General features: G+C 43.1%; 1 protein-coding gene and 1 pseudogene across 1 annotated transcript in view; both read right to left on the bottom strand.

Moving 5' to 3' along the window:
- APOD (apolipoprotein D) overlaps positions 1-17,303 on the bottom strand; it is an 83,980-nt gene that overhangs the window by 64,148 nt on the left and 2,529 nt on the right. The window lies entirely within an intron of this gene.
- On the bottom strand, positions 483-1,414 carry LOC114890770 (annotated as a pseudogene).

Raw genomic sequence — 17,303 nt, 5'->3', positions numbered from 1 at the left:
GGTGGGAAAAGAAGGGGCAGCTATGAACTAGGGGCTGGGTGCCATCTTTGGTGCAGAAGTCTGAGGAGTGTAAGAAGTCTAAACTTGAACCTGGCCTTTCAGATTATGAATGAGATATATTAGTTAAGGTAAGAGAAAAAAAATATTTGATAGTTTACTTGTAGTTTGTTTGTTGCATTTGTATTGTTGCTTTAACCCTGCAAATGTTAAGGGCGGGTCACTTCCAAGTTTTTAATCTCTGCTAAGCTTTTGGGGTGGGGCAGGGGGGAATGGTATATGCGATGGGCATGTCTTTAAAATTAGTAATGATGAGCACATTTACATGTTTCTCAGCCATTTTTCTCTGTGAACTACCGTTTTATATCTTTGCTCCTTTCTTCTTTTCTTTCTTTCTTCCTTTTTCTTTCTATCTTTATCTTATTTATTTGTAAATGTTCTCTTGTGTATTAAGGTAATTAGCTCTTTGTTACCTGTGTTGCATATGTGTTCTCTCTTTTTGTCATTTATCTTTTGATTTTGTTTAGGGTATTTTCTTTTTTTTTTTTTGCCAGTGTTTAAACATTTTCTGCTTTCATATGTATCTATCATTTTTCTTCTTTTCTCCTCTCTTTTTAATGGCTGCTGTTTACATGTTATTTATATGTTTTTCCAAAACCTATCTTACTCTAAGATCTTTTTTCCACAAAATGCTTTATTTACAAAACATATATACTGAATATTATACATCAGGCCCTATCACCATGGAAACAACTCCAAAGCAAAGGCAGGGAGGGCTAGCGAAAGTGATGCCCGTAGAAAGGGCAGAGCTCTGTCTCTTGGCCAGCCTTCCACCTCAGAAGGAAAACTTCCCATTAGCGCCTGGGAGCGTGTGGTGGGCTTAGAGCCCACAAAGACTGAAGGCCTAGAGGGGAGTGAGGTGAAGGGGGGGACTGGTTGCTCTGCTGGGGCTTACGAAACAGATGCTGCTGGGAACGGGTGGGAGGAGGAATGGACAGCCAGTATCCGGCAGGGGGCGCTGGATGAGTGCAAGCTGGAGGGGGAAGCAGCAGCTCACAGGGTCTTGGGCGCTCCAGGCCCAGAAAGTTCTGAAGATCAGGGTAAGGGGGTCAGGTCGTCTCTTGACACCAGCAAGAGCATTTGCTTGAGCTGGTAGCCACTCTGCCAGCCATGTACCACCTTTCCCACGCCAGGGAGGAGCTCCTGCTCAACCTTGTGTAGCTTCTCAGCAGGGCTGTAGCTGCACAAGGCGAGCAGGTGATGATGAAGCCGATCCACCTGCTTTTTCTTCTGGACGTACATTACCACAGCCCCTACTGCCCCCAACCAGGGTGATGAGGAAGAAATGCTCCCACACACGGCCCCCCATGGAGTCACTGTTGACCTGGGGGGGCATTGGGACTGCGGTGTTACTCATGACATCAACAGCCAGAGGAATGAGTAGTCAGCGTGGGAAATAGTGCCTTGGGAGGGCGCCCCCACGGGGCTCCCTTCTGCCACTGCAGCCCCAACAAGAATACCCTGGGTTGGCTCCTGGACCTAAGATAAACAAAACAAAAAAACTACATATGCTTTTTCCCCCAGCAAATTTGGACACATACACTGCCTCCTGAGCCAGTCAAAGATCAGCTTCAGAGAGAAGAGATGGAAGGCAGAACAGAGAAAAGTATTTGAAGAAATAATGGCCAAAATTTTCCCAAATTTGATAAAAACTATAAACTCACAGATCCAATAAGTTCAATCAACTCCAAAGCATAAGAAACATGAAGAAAACTACACCAAGGAACATCATAATCAAATTGCTCAAAATCAATGACAGAGAAAATCTTAAAAGTGGCCAAAGGGAGAATGAATACAGGATGACAGCAGACTTCCCACCGAAAAAAAATGCAAGCAAGACAGCAGGGGAGCATCTTTAAAGCACTGCATGAAAAAAAATCAAACCTGTTAACTAGAATTCCATAACCAGCACAAGTATCCTTCTAAACAGAGGTGAAGTAAAGGTTTTGTTTTCAGACATACGAAAGCTTCAGGAATTCATTACCAGCAGACCTGCACTACAGGAAAGGTTAAGAGGTCCTTTAGGCAGAAGGAAAATGATACCAGGTGGAAATACGGATCGACACAGAGAAATGAAGAGCACCACATGGGTAAATGTCGAAAATCTTTTTCCTTATTATCTAAATATCTTTAAAAGACAATCGAGTGTTTAAATAAAAATAAGAACAATGTAGTGTAGGTTTTACAGCGTATGTAGAGGAAAATGTAAATAACACAGCAGAAAGTTCAGGAGGGGAGAAATTAAAATAGACTACTGTATGGTTCTTATATGTGTATTATATCACTTGAAGGTAAATCGTGCTAAGTTAAAGATGTATACTATCAACCTTAAAGCAGCCTCTCCTTAGCCTTTCAGTTTACTTTCTACAAACTAGGCACGTTAATTTAGTGATCACCTATTTTTACTTGGAAAAAAAAAAGAACTTTTGTAAACAGGTAAATGTAATGTTTGAGCTATCTTCCCACCAACTTGCACTGTCATTGGGTTCATCGATATAGTCCTGTAACAGCTAACTCACAATGTAAAGGCAGTGCTTATTTACTGACATCAGGAACTAAAAATGGGCAACTCACTTTGCTTCAGGTTTAATTCTTTTTATCTCCTTGTTTCTCTTGTTTTTTTTCTGTCTGTTTTTCCCACATAGGGGATTACAGAATCTCAGCCCTCTGGGAGATGAGTGGCTTCCAGTAGGTGAAGTGTTGGCTCAGGTGTCTTGAGTTCTATTTGTGGGGTTGGAGAGACCCTGGAGGCAGGAACAGCCTGAAAGTCATGGGTGAAGGTAGAAGGTCCCAGGGAACAGACCAGGTGGTGTGAACTGCTCACTGGGGCTAACGGCAGAACAGCCAGACATATCAGGCTGAAGATTTAATTGTGGTTTGGATTCTCACTAATATGCCTCCTGCTCTTGTCAAGATCACCAAGGATCTCCAGGTGTTACATTCAGTGGTCAACTCCCAGCCTCATGTTTTGACCTATCAGCAGCCTTGGAAGGCTGATCACTTCTGCCTCTTTAACACATTTCGTTCACCTGGCTTGCAGGGGATCGCTCTTTCCTGGCTCTTCTCCTGCCTCCTGCCTGCTCTTTCTTCGTCTCCTCTGCCGGTTCCTTCTCTCCTCCCTGACTTTTAAATATCAGAGGGTCTCAGGGTTCAAATCTAGGGCCACTTCTTTTCTCTTTCCACATTCACTCCCTTAGTGATCTAACCCAGCTTCAGGAATTTATTTTTTTCCAGCCCAGATTTCTTCCAGACTGCATTCCACACTCCACCTCTCCCTTTGGGTATGTAAGCATCTCGATATTCACATGTTCAAAACTGAACTCTAATCTTCCACTTAAAATCTGCTCTCAAATTTCCCCCCTCATCTCAGTTAATGAAACTACATCCTTCCAGTTATTCAGGACAAAATCCTCAGTCATCTTTGACATCTTTCTCTCTCTTACCCTTACATCCCATCTGGTAGCAAATCCTGCAGACTTTATCTTCAAAACATTCAGGATCAGGCCATTCCTCACACCTCTGCCGCTACCAGCCTGGTCCGAGCCACCATCATCTCTCTCCTAAATCATTCCAGCTGGCTCCTAACTGGTCTCCCTGCTTCCATCCTTGACGGACTTCAGTCTATTCTCAAATGGCAGTCAGGAATTCTTTCAAAATCCAGGATAAGTCATGTTACTCCTCTTCTCAAAATCTTCCAGTGGCTCGCATCCCACCCAATAAAGCCAAAGTCCAATGTCCCCTGTAATCTGGCCCCAGCTCCCTCTGACTGCAACCCTACCCCCTTCTCTTTCTCTCATTGGCTCTGCTCCAGCTACCCCGGCCTCCTCGACCTCCCTGTGCGCCCCGAACTCACTGCACATTCTCACGCCTCTCTTGCCCTTGCTGTTCTCTCTGTGCAGTTGCTATTCCCCCAGCAAGGCAGTTACTCTTGAGCTAATGGAGTGGAAGCTTCCCGCCTTTCACTTCCACAGGCCTCTCTAAGGCCTGCACCTACTTTTATACTGATAATTTGATGTTGTTTTTCTTAAAAAGGGTCTCAAAATTGTATAAACATCAGGTCCACAAACCTTGGATCTACTCCTGTTCCCCAGACATCTGCATGGATTGCTACTTTACCTACTTCAAGTCTTCGTTCAAATATCACCTTTGGAATGAAACTATTTAAATTGTACCTCCCTCTTTTCCTGTCTGGCAACTACCCATCCTCTTTTCCTACTTTATGTTTTTCCTTAGCACTTATCACCCTTGGCAATACTAAAATTTATTTATCTTGTTTATTATCTGTGTCCCTCACTAGGATTTAAGCTCCATGAGAGCAGGGATTTTTATGTGCTTTGTTCCCAAGCATATCCCTGGTGCCTAGAGCAAATGGTAAGCACTCAGAAATTTTTTTTGTTGAATGAGTAAAGCTCAATTTTTGGAGTGAGGGGGTGGAATAAGCTAATTTGTATTTGTGGACTCAAAAAGAAAGGCAGCAGCACCCTGGAAGGAGGACAGAGGTAGGAGGAATGGAAAGACAGGTGGCTCTGCATTCATCCAGGGCCTGACCCTACAAGGTTGGTGTTTGGTCTGGATGTGCTGAGGCCAATAGGGTGTGGATACTCTGTGAGGGGCAGATACCTAAAGGCAGGAAGAGGTTTGAGGGCCCATTTCTGCTCCATTGCCTCTAAAGCACCTCCCCCATGGAAAGATGCTCCACTTCTGAGTCCCTCTGCTTCAGAGACTTCTCCCATGATAAGAAGTCCCTCTTCCCCAGTAATGCCCCAGGGGCACTTGCTAGCCCCAGGGGATCACTAAACACCTAAAAGGAATGGGGTTGAATAGAAGAAAAGATAAAGAAAGGGTGTCAGCTTTAGATATAAGGGATAGGTAAGATTATCCTGAAGACAGGAAAATAAGACACAGAGGGGAAGTCCAAGACAGGTCAGAGTGGACTTGGTCATGGGTCAAGGTGCATGGCTCTGGACAAATGCCATGAACCGTGCAAGAGTGCTCAAGGCTCAGCAGAGAGTGGTACAGGCTGTGTGGTGCAGGAGCCAGGAGGCCTGGTGGTGGCAGGAAGCACAGGTGCATCTTGCAGGAGATGCCAAGGCCTAAATCTCCTGCCAGTTGTCCCTGCCACGAAGGACCCATCATCAGCTGACCTGGACCTTTGAGAAGATCACCGCCTTTCTAAGGCAGTCATTTGGGCTGGGTCTGAATCGCTGGCAGAGTCTTACTGATATTTGAGGGAGTATTTATTTACCTAAAATGTTCAGGGATACACTGTTGGATGATAATATTTAATTAACCATCAACTCAACATACAGCTTAATTCTTTCTCAGTTAAGTAGAGAGCTCCACCTCTAGCCAGTCTGGTTCACTGCAGTTTCTCATAAGTGCTGGAACCACTGTTGGGAAGGGTGCTGGACTCTTTCCTGGCTCTCGGGCTTGTGTGCCCTGAATCACAGGTCTTGGGAGCTTAAAAGGGCAGTGAAGGAGTCAGGAGGGCATCACACTGGATAAAAATGTTGGAATATGAGAGCTCTAAGCAATCTTCAGTATTACCCAAGCCTGCCTTATCGTTCTATTATGCAGAGATGGAGGTCCAGGGAGGAGAGGTTGTAAAGTCACATGGCAAGATAGTGGTAGAAACTGGAGGCTGCTGTTTTGACTGTAAGGTGTTCAGACCTGCTACCTTGCTAATTTCTTATAAAATTGGAGTTCCGGGACTTCCCTGGTTGTCCAGTGGTTAAGAATCCGAGTTCCAATGCCAGGGACGCGGGTTCAATCCCTGGTTGGGGAACTAAGATCCCACACGCCGTGGAGCAACTAAGCCCGTGTGCCACAACTACTGAGCTCGCACACCTCAGCTAGAGAGCCCGCATGCTGCAAACTACAGAGCCCACGTGCTCTGGAACCCGTGCACCACAACTACAGAGCCCAGTGCCCTGGAGCCCGAGCGCCACAACTAGAGAGAAACCCAGGCACCACAAGGAAGAGCCCGCGTGCCGCAACGAAGATCCCACATGCTGCAACTAAGACCTGACACAGCCAAAAATAAATAAATAAATAAATGCTCTTTAAAAAAAAAAGTAGCCTTAAAAAAAGTTTCAGTGGATTCATGATATACACATTGTTCTGTACCCTGATCTTTTTCATACTACAATATATCCTGGATCTCTTTCCTTGTCTTTACATATATTTGATGTCAGTCTTTTTAATGGCTGCACAGTGTTCCATGGTGGAAAATCATAGTAGTAAGTGCTTGTTTGGTTGTAAGTGACTGAATGCCAGCCGGAATTAGTTTAAGCAAGAAGGAGAATTGAGCATAATACAAGCCTGTCTCCGGAAATACATGAGAAAGAGGGACAACTGGAGACAGGGCAGGACTCTCTCACCTTCTGTTTTTAGGTCTTCTCTGTGTTTCAGCTTCACTACTCTGTTCATACTTCCTGTGGCCTGACCAGTGTATTTGTTGGGTTCACGGGGCAGAAATGCAGCTTCTGGGAGAACTCCCCAACTACCTCCTGAGGTTAATATTTTACATCTTTAGACTGGCTCTCCTTCTTACTTCCAGTTCCAAAATTTCAGAGAAGGGCTCCAATTGGCCTGCCATGGATCAGGTGAGCACCATAAATCAATCAGCTGTGGCCAGGAAAGCAGACTTGTTCTAGCAAGAATCATGTTTCAGGGGATGGAGAAGGCCAGGACATGAGGAAGCATGATCCCAGAAAAGCAGCCATTTGGGGTAGACAATATTTTGGGAATAGGTGGACCATAATTTATTTAAAATTCCATTATTAGGTTATTTCCCATTTTTGTTTTTCTGTTACAAATAATGTTGCATCAAATACTCATGTACGCACATCTTTGTGAAGTATGTTAGTGTTTTTGTAGAATAGAGTCCTAGAATGGAATTGCTGAGTCAAGGGGCATCATGCATGCTGCCAAATTATTTTCAAAAATGATTGCAACTTTCATACCTGCTAGCAGTGTATGAGGGTGCTGCCTCCATGTGTCTTTCCAATCTTTTAATTTTCACCAATGTGATTGATTAAAAATATATTTATTTTTGACTTGTATTTTAAGTATTGATTATCATACCTGAGTATATATTCTTATGTTTATTAGCCATTTGATTTTCTTTATTGTGATTTATTTACCCTTTGTGTATTTTTTCAACAAGATTATTTATCTTTTTCTTGTTCATATGTAGGAGTACTTTATATGTTGTGGATTTTTAGCCCTTATCTGTTATATATGTTGCAAGTGTTTTCTCTAAGCCAGTGATTTGAATGGTGGCTATCCTTGTATAAAAGTTTAAAATTTTAAGTTTCTAATCTTTTAGTCTTTTCCTTTATGTCTCCTGGGCAACATGTTGGGTTTAGGAAATCCTTTTCCAACCTCAAGATTATAGAAATAGTCTCATATTTTCTTCCAGTATTTTTATAGTTTCAGTTTTCATTTTTAGATATTTAATCTACTTTCATTTTTATGTGTGTGGTATATACATACATAATTGTCCCTATACCATTAAATAATTCATCTTTTTTGATTGACAGTGCTACTCTTATTGTATATTAAACTTCCATTAATTTGTGGTTCTGTTTCTGGACTGCTTATTTGTTCCATTAATCTGCTTTTTCAATTCATGCATCAGCACCATACTTTTCTAACCAGCTTAGCTTTGTAGTATGTTTTGATCTTATGAGGCATTTTTCAAAATTTTCCTGATTAATTCAGAATCAGTTGTCAAGTTCTCTCTCCCCGCCTCTGCCTTCCCTTGAACCAAAACAGTATTGAATTCTAGATAAATGTGGGGGAAAGATCCATCTTCATGATATTGCCTTCCTAACTGGAAACATGGTCTGTCCCCTCATTTTTCTGTCCATCTTTCATCATTCTCAGTAAAGACATACGGTTGTTTTTTTATAAAGACTTTGCATTTTCCTGTTGTCTACAAGTAATCATAGTTTTTATTGTATTGTGATTCTCAGGATTTTTTTTTTAACATTACATTTTCTAAATGGGAAAGCTTTTAATTTTCTTCCTATATTTGTCTTATATTCAGCCAAGTTACTAAACCTGTTATTATTTTCATAATATCCTAAATATTCTAGATTAATAATTATAGTGCCTGGAGTAATGGTAGTTTTGACTCCTTTTATTTAAATTTTTTCTCTTTCTTGCCTTTCAACCTCACCTTTGAGGTATCTGGACGTGGTTTCTCTCTTTGGGACCTGATGCTGAGACTCTGCCTTTCAGCTGCAACCCCTCAAGCATGGGTGGAGTTCTATTATTATTTGTGTGTGGTGGGGGGGACTCATCCCCTGAGTCAGCCTCTACTAATCAGAATACACCCTCTCTGCAAGCATGGCTTTCACCCTTCTCTGTTGTGGCTGCCGCAGCCTCACATCATGCAGGAAAATGAGCAGCCATTCAAGTAAAAACCTCTAAGGATGACCTGGTTGCCCTGAAGGCCAGTAAACAACTGAGCCGCATCACAGCTCACTTCTTTTCACACTGCCAGTTCTGCCTTTCCTTCTAGCTTGGTCAAAACTGGAAGGCTTGGCTGTTCCGTCTGCTGTTCTTTTGTTTCCAGCTCACCCCATATGCCTTTGTGCATCCTCTCATGTCCCGTGCTTTCCTTGGCTCTTCTCTAATTGACCCACTAGGACCCCAACATGTGTCTTCCTTCCTGCACCACCCCAGACTCGATCCAGTGATGGGAGAGAAGAACTAGCATGCTGGGGCCAGTAAACTGAATTCCTCCTGCATAGGAGGCTGGCTGCAGAAACTGGTGAAATGGGAGGGATGAAGAAGCAAGGACAGAAACACTTGGTCTGCCTCAAGTAGTCTCCAGCTATGAGGAAACATTGTACTAGGATCACCCAGAGATACCCCAGCTGGCCAGGGTCCCCTGAGAAAAGACATGTTGCTGCGTTAGTTGTGTAACCTTAAGAACACACCTATCATCACCCAGCCAATCTTCCATGAATCAGAGGGATGCTGCAAACACCATGAAATTCAAGAATGAAGCTTCCTAGTGTCCACTTCCTCACCCTGCCCCCAGCCATTCTTCAGCCTCACCTCTTCAGACTGTCTTCATTTTTTTAAAAAATTGAAGTATAGTTGATATAGAGTGTTGTTAGTTTCTGGTGTACAACAAAGTGATTTGGTTAGTGATTCAGTTCTATTCTTTTTCAGATTCTTTTCCATTTAGGTTATTACTATATTGAATATAGTTCCCTGTGCTATACAGTAGGATCTTTTTTTTTTATCTATTTTATATAAAGTAGTGTTTATCTGTTTATCCCAAGCTTCTAATTTATCCCTCCCTGTTCCCTTTCCACTCTGGTAACGATAAGTTTGTTTTCTATGTCTGTGAGTCTGCTTCTGTTTTGTAAATAAGTTCATTTGTATCATTTTTCAGATTCCACATATCAGTGATATCATATGATATTTGTCTTTCTCTGTCTGACTTACTTCCCTTAGTATGATAATCTCTAGGTCCAGCCATGTTACTGCAAATGGCATTATTTCATTCCTTTTATGGCTGAGTAGTATTCCATATTGTGTGTGTGTGTGTTTGTGCGTGTATCACATCTTCTTTATCCATTCATTTGTCGATGGACATTTAGGTTGCTTCCATGTCTTGGCTTTTGTGAATCGTGATGCTATGAACATTGGGGTGCATGTATTTTTTGAATTAGCAGACTCTCTTCATTTCTACAAGCTCCTCCTCCAGTTTGGCCACTGGCTTGGGCCACAGCTTACTTCCTGTCCAATTCTGTATCCCCATCCTGAGTCAGGGCCTTTCGAAGTGATCTGCCTTTGGGCATATCCCAAGGCCCCTAGCTGGAGCTGCCCTAGAGGGCAGTCTGATAGCCAGTACCTGACAACCTGGTCCTTCTCTGACTTCTCCCACAGTCTCCTGCAGCACCAGCCACAGGTGGCTGGACCAAGCAGGCTGGATGTGAGGGGTGAAGGGGAGGACATCTGGGGGAATCTCGGGTTTTTGGCCTGGGTGACTGGGAAGGAGAGAGAAGGGAGAGGAAAGAATGTGAGGGGCTGAAGGAAACACATCTGAGGAAACACCTCTGAGGAAAATGGCTAATGACAGAACTGTAGAAAATAGTGAAAGAAGAGGAATCACACGAAAAGTAATTGTGCTCCTTTTTATTTGAGATTTTCTCTTTTTTCCAATTAATAATATGTTGTATACTGGGGGGTGCTTGGGAAGGCCCCATTGTTCACAGTCTCTTCCGAGGCTAACACCCCACAATTTGAGACTCATTTGTTTGGGTCTTGAAGGCTTTTTGGTCTTTGAGGCTCTTTTATGAAAAGCTAATATGCCTCCAGAGGCTGTGATTACCCAGTGCCCTCTGAACAGAGGCCGGTGAATATGGACCAAACTTCCCTGACTGTCCCAACGCTTATCCTTCTCCTGCCTACTGCCCACATGCCCCATGCCACAGTGCAACTCCCTGTGGCCACAGCTATTCCCAGACATGCTTGCCTTTTTCACACCTAAGGGACAAAATATTTGCTCTTCCTTATGTCTGGTGTATCCTTCCCCATCTCAGTCTGTCCAAATTCCACCTATGTAGTAGGTAGAATCACCTATATAGTATGCCTACCAAGAATGTTTAGCCTGGATCCAATCACGAGAAAATGATCAAACAAATCCAGATTCGGGATATTTTACAAAACAACTAGCCTGAACTCATCAAACTGTCAATGTGATGAAAGATCCTCCCCTCCAAAAAAGAAAAGGCAGGGTATTGTTTTAGGTTAAAGGAAACTAAAGAGACATGATAACTAAATGTAAGCCATGGTCCTTGATTAAGGGAAAAAACTATAAAACTATAAAGGATGTTATCGGGAAAATTGAAGGAATTTGAGTATAGATTAATTAAATCATATTATTGTTATCAATATTAAATTTCTTGAATGTGACAATAGTGTCATGACTGTGTGGGAGAATTGCCTTGTTCTTTTGAGATACATGCTGAAATATTTGGGAGTGATGTGTTATGATGTCTGCAATGTATATTCAAATGACTCAGCAAAGTGTATATGTGTATGTGTATGCGGATATATAGAGAGAAGAAGGAAATGTGACAAACTGTTAACAATTGGTGAATCTAGATTATTGCTATATGGGTGTTCATCATACTCTTCCTTCATCTTTTTCGTGTGTTTAAACTTTTTCAAAATAAAAAATTGGAGGAAATAATATCCTACCTATTTTATAATCTGAGATCCAAGGCAGTCACTTCCTCCATGAAGCCTGTTCATTGGCCCCAATCTGAAGGAATAGCTCCCTCTTCCATCCTTCCAGAGCCTCATGGTTTTGCCTGTTATAGCACCTGGCCCAAGCCACCCTGGAGTGGAGTAAGCTGAGGAAGTGTCTGTCTGTCCACCCCGCAGAGATCTCAGGGGATGGAGAGGGTGAAAAGCAAGCTTTGCCATGTCCCGACTTGGCCTGGGACCAACCCTCCTACTTCTGGCCTGTGCTCCAGGCCCCTGAGCAAGGCCCCTCCCTGCTCCTGTTGACTTCTGCCCTCCCAAACAGAAAGAGGGACCAATCCCAGAATAAAGGGATCTATTTCAATAATGTATCAGGGTCCAATCAGGGAAGCAGACCACTCTGAGTGGCTGTATTAGTCAGCATTCTCCTGAGGAACAAACCAACAGGCTGTATATGGATGTTAAGAGAGAGAGAGGGCTTCCCTGGTGGCGCAGTGGTTGAGAGTCCGCCTGCCGATGCAGGGGACACGGGTTCGTGCCGCGGTCCGCGAAGATCCCACATGCCGTGGAGCGGCTGGGCCCGTGAGACATGGCCGCTGAGCCTGCGCGTCCGGAGCCTGTGCTCCACAACAGAAGAGGCCACAACAGTGAGAGGCCCGCGTACCGCAAAAAAAAAAAAGAGAGAGAGAGAGAGAGACACACACACAGAGAGAGATTGATTTTAAGGAGTTGGCTCACGTGTAGAGACTTGGCAAGTCCAGAATCTAGGTTATGCTGGCAAGGTAGAGACACAGGGAGGAGTTGCAATTTGAGCCAGAGGTAGTCTGCCAGCAGAATTCCTTCTCCTTCTGAGGAGGTCAGTCTTTTTCTAAGGCCTTCATTTGGTTGGATGAGGCCCACCCACATTATGGAGGGTAATTTGCTCTACTCAAAGTCCACCAATTTAAATGTTAATCTCATTCAAAAACAATTTCACAGAGACATTTGGGATAATGTTTGACCAAATATACGGGCACTGTGGCCTAGCCAAGTTGACACATAAAAGTAACCATCACAGGGCTTCCCTGGTGGTGCGGTGGTTAAGAATCTGCCTGCCAATGCAGGGGACACGTTTGATCCCTGGTCTGGGAAGATCCCACATGCCGCGGAGCAACTAATCCCATGCGCCACAACTACTGAGCCTGCGCTCTAGAGCCTGTGGGCCACAATTACTGAGCCCGCGTGCCACAGCTACTGAAGCCCACGTGCCTAGAGCCCGTGCTCCGTAACAAGAGAAGCCACTGCAATGAGAAGCCTGCGTACCGCAACAAAGAGTAGCCCCGGCTCGCCGCAACTAGAGAAAGCCCGTGCGCGGCAATGGAGACCCAACACAGCGATAAATTTTTTTTAAATTAAGTAATTAATTTTAAAAAATAAAATTAACCATCACAGTTCACTCCCTGTCAACTTGGCACCCATATACATCTCCTTAGACCATACTTATTCTCCAAATAAAGACAATAACAAGGTCATAATTCAAACTACATGATACAACTCTCCTGTATACAACTAAAAATGCACTAACACTTTCCCCGAAAGAGGACACAGAGTCCTTGGGTGATGTTCACTCTTCTTGATGTCCCATAACTTAAATACTATGATGTGAAGTTAACAATAGTATGATATATGAGTCAAAGTATCTCATGTTACATGATAAGGTGATAAGAGAGAAAAGAAAGGAAAGATATTACACACACACATATTCATAACAAAATAAGAAATACTCATGACAATTACAGTCCTTGTTCTGCAACTGGTCACATGGTTGTACCTGGTATTTATAATTACTTTTTGCCACTGCCCATTCCATATTCCCTTTGCCCTCGGCAGGTCATGGTTCTTTACCATGTATGGGTGGGGTGACCCAAACTTTATTTATGAAGAGTCTAGACCATTAGTAGTACTGCCTGAATTCAGCTGTTGTAATTTTCCATTGACTTTAATTACAAGGTATGGTAATACTAAGAAACACCCTGAAGGGATCTCCTGTATTGCATACATACTCTTCCTCACCTGATTGTGATGTTTAAGAGGTATGTTTTGGCCCTACCTTCTTGCAGCTGACCCTGTCCAAAGCAATCTTACAATCTTTCTCAGGTCCTGAGTCTGGGTTATGCTCAGGGCACTCTCTGGATAGTTCTCATTCTGTTCAGGCCAGTTCCTATGCTCATTTATGCCCACACATCCTGGCAGGGAGAGCTCACTATGGAGTCAGCTGGAGCTGCCCTTTGGCATCATTTTTTCTTATGCATCCCTAGGCAGTGGCATCCACCCTTGACCCTCCACTTGTCAGAGGACCGAACTCACAGACATTTTAAGCTCAAAACAAAGTTATGAAGCTGAACTTTGCCTATTCAGCGACAAACACACAAACATCAGAACTCTAAATATTGTATTTCATCATTAGTTGGCCTTGCTTATCATATGAATGTGAGAGTTTCCCTTCCCAGCTAAAGACAAGCATTGAAATAATACACGTAAAGCCTGGAGGAGGTTTCCAGGGGTGTCTATTACATCTTAACTGAGAATTAAGAGGATTCCAGGTGTATCTGGCTTGTATCTTGCCTGGACCTGTGTGCTGATACTGCTGAGGGAGCCTTGCTACAGCTGCCCAAGGTGAGCAAATGCTGAGCGTGCAGACTATCGGCAGAAGGAAAACCTTCCAGTCTTGGGAGGAGCCTGGTGTGAGGGGAGGGCGTTGGGGAGGAACAAATAGGCCTTTTTTTTTTTTGGTGAGCTTTTAAAATTAATTTATTTCAGAACAAAGGTAATTATAAAGTGAAATCCTCTAGCGAGCAACATAGAAACATTGTTCTGCGTTCATTAATTTCTAGATATTAGATATTGGTCTTGTCTCGCAATTTACTGTTAGAGAAATTGCTAGCAAGAGAATATCCTTGTGCCATTTGTGTTGAAAAGAAAATAAGACTAGCAAAGTGAATCTGAAGTATAACCTTCTCAACAAATAGGCCTTTGGAAAGAGGTACTGGCAACCCAAAAATGGGAAGCAGCAGCTTTGTAATTTGATTTCCCTTTTGAAATAATAGGCTCTGTCCCTGGTAGCAACAAGCAGAAAATATAAATAATACACATTCATTGGGGAAAAAAATGAAAAGATATTAATCAAAATAAGCATATGGTTTTAAAAACATTTATATTAACTATACATATTAACTATTATTTAAAAAATAGATTTGAAGTTCAGAAAATTAAATCAGCTTTAAGGGTTGAGAATTTTGTCCCATATTTTTGTCTTTCAAAGTTGATATGTTCAGTTAGGACCTACAATTTCTTTCCCTAGTTGAGTGCATCAGATCTTGGCTTCTGTACTGTACTCACTGAAAGGAACTTCAACGTAACACAGCAATTCCAGCTTCTGTTAGGGTTACTCACAAAGCAATGCCCAACTGGTTATAAAAATTTCTGTACTCCACATAGCCTTATAAACTGGGGTTTTTATCCGTTTTGTCAAAGCAAGAACCTTAGAACAGTTGGTGGTGTGCTAAAAGAAAGTCTTTGGAGTGGGACAGACTTGTGTGCACTCTGTCTCTGCCACTTCCTAGCTGTGTTGCTGTGGGCAATTATTTGACTTCTCTGGGCCTCAACTTCCTCAGATGGAAAATGGGGATAATCTTAGGTCACTTTTAGGACTGCTGCAGAGATTAAGTGAAAAAATGCACACAAAGCACTTGGCATAGTGTTTGGTACGCAGCGATCAGTCATAAGCTGCTGAATTGTATTACCTGAAGACAGAGACCCCGCACTGGGTTATCACTGCATCCTCAACACAAAGCACCATGCCTGGCATCTAAGGGCTTGATCAAGCTAAGCTGCATGAAGGAAGGGGTTTCATGCAGTGCTGTAGCTTGGGGCGGATGGGCAGAGGTGGGGACACAGTTGTTTTTTTAATTTCCTCGTACTTTTCCCTCTTCAAAGGTCCCAATTACCTCAAAATAACTTTGGTTAAATTTCCAAACTACTCCCCCCTCTGCAATACACACACAAAAAGAAAAAAACCCACAACTCTGTGGCTTAAACAAACAATCATTTTAGTTAAATACATTAGAGTCGAGAAACAGAAAGGGAGTGGGGATGTGGGTGTCCGATACACCCCTTTTTTTCCCCATAAGGTCCAAGCCCTTGTTCTACTTGCTCAATCACTGCAGGGAGAAGGTTGGGCCTCCACTTCTCATCCATGGGCAAAATTCAGTGTTATAGTCACGTTAGGATCCAGGGCTCTTCAGTACACAAGATTCTGAGCATCACAGTTTGTTTAGAATAGTACATTGGGGCTTTTTCGTTCCTTCACTGTAAATTATAAAAAAAGCTACTTGACAATTCTAAAATTCTGCAGATTAAGGACATGATTTCTAGCCAAAAAAAAAAAAAAAAAGTTTTTGTTAAAAGAAAATTCAGTTGCATTAAACAAACGGAAGACCTGTAGTGTTTGGGATGGTAAATGGTGTTGTGATTCTCTACCCCCCAGTAGAACTCAGCACAGAGCACTGCACTCGTGGGCTCCTGGAGGGTTCCCACGTGGCTGGCTAAGGGCAGGATTTAACTTGCACCATCTGGTGTTGGACACAACACTGAAGACAGAGAATAGCAGGGGTATTCAGAGATGGGGCAGGGCCAGATCTAGCAGGGGAGGGCTGGGGCCTAGTAAGATGAATGATTAGTCTGAGCTGGGATTCAAGAAGGGTGTGAGCTAGGAGGCAATTAGGAGCTGATAGAGGGACAGGAGCAAACACTGTGGCTCTCTGGACAGGGGTCTGTTTCAAGGGGGAATCCAGACTAAGCCAATGGTTAATCCAAAAGAGGCATCTCAGCCCACCTTTCAAGGTCCTTCTCAGCAAACCTTTCCCAAGTTTGCTAACGAGTAATCCATTAGGAGGGGGATCTTTTGAGGGGACTTCATTCTGAGAGTCTTTCAGGATGCTACCTTTCTACGGATCCTGTCCTGAAGCCTCACCAGAACTCCCACTACACTTACAAGTCCCTCTTTTAGAAGACTTACAGGGCTTCTAAGGATTCATTTAGCTTATGTACATGTCTCATTTCCCTTCTTGAAGGCTGGGACAAAGGGCTCTTTCCTCCCAAACCTAGCTTAGTAATTTGCAACAGCATCCTCTTAGTATTGAAATAAGATGAAGTGTGCTAGGTGCCAAAGACCCTGGCTTGAGACCTTGTATCTGGACAGAGGAACTGCTTTTACAGCGAGGGCAAGGGGGAAAGGGAGGGCAAAAAAGAGACGTATTCTGGGCACATGCTGTGTTGGGAGTGACCCGGGTCCCACCCTGTCTCTGCTTCCATATTCAACCCCAGAGCTGAAAGTTTCTCGTTTCAAGGTCAGCAAACAGGACCTACCTTGGAAGGAGGGAAAATGTTTAAGGTAAGGCCAAGAATGGCTTTGTCCAATGCTAACCTAGACCCAGCCCTTCAGCTGGCCCTGTCTCCTGGGAGTCTCTGATACTTCCTGCCTGCCTCTGAGAGTTTATTAATGATGCCCTAAAGGGCAGGGCAGCAGGGCAATAAAAAGAGCAACGGCTCAAACAGAACAAATGGATTCCTCATTAGCAGACTTGGGAAAGGTCTGCTGAGAATGACCCCGAAAGTTGGGCTGAGATGCCTCTTTGGGGTTTTTTGGGTTTTTTTTGGGTCTTCTTTGTGTGTGTGTGTTTTTTAATTTATTTTATTCAAGTATAGTTGATTTACAATGTTGTTAATTTCTACTGTTTAGCGAAGTGATTCAGTTGTACATATATATATACATTCTTTTTCATATTCTTTTCCATTATGGTTTATCACAGAATATTGAATATAGTTCCCTGTTGAGATGACTCTTTTGGATTAACCATTGGCTTAGTCTGGGTTTCCCCCGCACCCCAAAACAAACTCTGAACAAGAACTTGTTCAGAGTGCATCCTACCTTCATGATACAGGTAGTTTATTTTGGGAACGAATCCCGAGGA

This window comes from Monodon monoceros, unplaced genomic scaffold, assembly GCF_005190385.1.
Source record: "Monodon monoceros isolate NGI ecotype Baffin Bay Population unplaced genomic scaffold, NGI_Narwhal_1 Super_Scaffold_11, whole genome shotgun sequence".
NCBI lineage: Eukaryota > Metazoa > Chordata > Mammalia > Artiodactyla > Monodontidae > Monodon > Monodon monoceros.
Note: the sequence above shows the minus strand (reverse complement) of the source record. Positions and strands in the feature narration are given on the sequence as shown.